This window comes from Apteryx rowi, unplaced genomic scaffold (genome assembly GCF_003343035.1).
Source record: "Apteryx rowi isolate R43461 unplaced genomic scaffold, aptRow1 scaffold_22, whole genome shotgun sequence".
Classification (NCBI taxonomy): domain Eukaryota; kingdom Metazoa; phylum Chordata; class Aves; order Apterygiformes; family Apterygidae; genus Apteryx; species Apteryx rowi.
In genome coordinates, this window is record NW_020448530.1 from 1,802,130 (window position 1) to 1,804,424 (window position 2,295).

Below are 2,295 nucleotides of genomic sequence, written 5' to 3' on the forward strand. Positions count from 1 at the left end.
ATCTCCTGGTTGCAGCACCGAGCGCAGGGAGAAAGCGAACGGGGAGGGTGCGGACGAGAGCCTCCGGCGCCCCCCTCCCTCCTGGGCGAGCGGGCGGCCAGCCGGCGGCTCCTGCGCAGCGCGGAAAACGTGCGCCGAAGCCGGGGGCTGGTTTTAGCCTTGCCCGATTTAGCCGCAGGTTTTTTTTCCCCCTCACGAGTAGGGAGGGGAGGCGCCTTTTTTTTTTTTAAACAACAGAACTATTAAAGAAGTAGTGCTGACTGCACCATACACACTCTCCATAGCTTCCCAAGCCATCTACAATCAAACGTCTCCTTACGCTTTTAGCATTTTGTTATTTTTTATGATTTGGTTCAGGCTTTTCTTCCTTATAAATTAACGACAATAATAATAATAAAAAAACCCCCTGCTTTGCTCCTAGGTGGCCCTACAGTGATTTTCAGTGAGAATAAGCGTATCCTGCTTTACAGATCCTCCTTCAAGCCCTTGTACCACACAAGGTCCCAACGTTTTCCTGCCTTTTCACCACAAAAATCATCAAAACAGGAATCGCGCCACTGCCAATGGAGACAGGTTTAGAACGAAAGGAACAAAGCCGCCAAGTACCGATGCCCTTCTCCATCCAGGATGTTCCCAGGCATTCCCATCAACTCCCAAACGCCGCCGCTCAGCAGCTATACCCTCTTTTAAGCTGACCCTCCAAGGGGATGACTCAACCTCCCATCGGCCAAACCTGCCACATCATCTCTGCTGCAAATGACTGAAGCGAAGCAAACAGTAAGAGCAAACGCAAAGCATCCTGCTATTAATATATCCCGGCCCATGGACGCCCCGATCCTAGGCGCAGGGAAGTCCAGAGCCTCTCTCCAAGCTCACCACACCGAAGGTCGACTCGAAGTCACGACCAACTCTTGACTTCAACAATTCTTAACCCTTCCTAGCTTTGCTTTAGCACCTTCCACCAAACATCATCTTAACCACAGCTCTCCTCCCCGCCATCAACGTGCAACCGCTCTTTTATTAATAGCAGACTGTTAACAGTCTGGATCTTATTTCTTGTTCGAACGCTTCTACAGTAATATTGCGGTTGATCTCAGATATGCAGTTTTCTGGGGCTCTCAGCCCCGTTTCCACATGACGGTCCTTAAGAGAAATCACGGAGGTCCACGCGACCTGTGGAAAGACCGCCAGACCCCCCCGCTTTGCCTGACGACGGCTCCGGCCGGACGGCACGCGGTGCCCTCACTCGCTGCACAAGATGCAGCCCTGCAGAGGAGAAACGACTCCGCAGCAGGGAAAACCCAAGGCGAGGCCGAGGGAAAACGGCGCCCGGAGCCAAGCCGAGCCGCCGGTGCGCTCCATGCCATTCCCAGCGTCTGAATCTGGGGGACAGAAACCGCGTTCCCAAAGAACCGCCCAGCGTGCRGCCGGGTAACGTCTAGGCGACTGCGCAGACAGAAGCCGCTTTAGAAGAAGGTGCAGCCAAGCGCAGAAAATTAGAAAATGCTACAATCAAGGATACTTAAGGTCCCTATGTTTAAGAATTGTAATCCAGCTCTCTCTCTTTTTTATTATTATTATTTTCCCTGTGGGATCTGATGTGCTTGCAGGGAGGAAAGGATGAGCAGAAAGTCTGCATTTTGCTTTTGCCTTATCTGAAGCAGATCCGAGACAGAGACTGGGGTCAAAAGCAGGAATTTACGTGCAGCCCCCAAAGACAAGCGACCCGATTCCTTTAGGCATTTTAGCATTAAACGGCGTTTTACATGTTAAAAGCGCAGCTGCACTTCGGCTCAGGCGCCACTCCGGATGCCATGCGCTGCTGTGAACGGGACCCCGGCTCTTGCGGCAGGTACCCGGAAATGGGCGATTCGGGGCCACAATCACCCTAAGGTGACGCTGTGTTTCACGCAGGGGCTCCCCAGCAGAAATGGGGCAGGAAAGCCGGGTTTCTGCTTTGTTCAATTTTGCGAGGATGGCGTCGAAGGCAGCTGGCCTGCCCGGCCGCCATCACGGCCGCCCTCCCTCACAGCTCCTGCAGGGATGGCTGGGACCCTCCGTCCCTCGCACGCTGAAAGCAGCACGGTTCCCCCCCAGATTTTAAGGTCGGGAGTCATTTATTTATTTGGGGGCTTTTTTGATCTTTCTCCCGTCGCGCCCACGCCGCAGTTCAGCGAGGGGCGAGGCCGCCACGGGCAGGAAGGCCCAGCGCCAGCTCCCCCGCGGAAGGCGCTGGGGCGGCGGACGCCAACCAAAGGAGGCGCGGGCGCCGCGGCCGGCCGGCGGGGTCAGCTG

The 2,295-nt window shown here is 55.0% G+C and overlaps 1 protein-coding gene across 5 annotated transcripts in view; it reads right to left on the bottom strand.

Annotated features, from left to right (window-relative positions):
• The window catches only part of CTBP1 (C-terminal binding protein 1), a 254,568-nt gene that overhangs the window by 68,523 nt on the left and 183,750 nt on the right, over window positions 1–2,295 (bottom strand). The window lies entirely within an intron of this gene.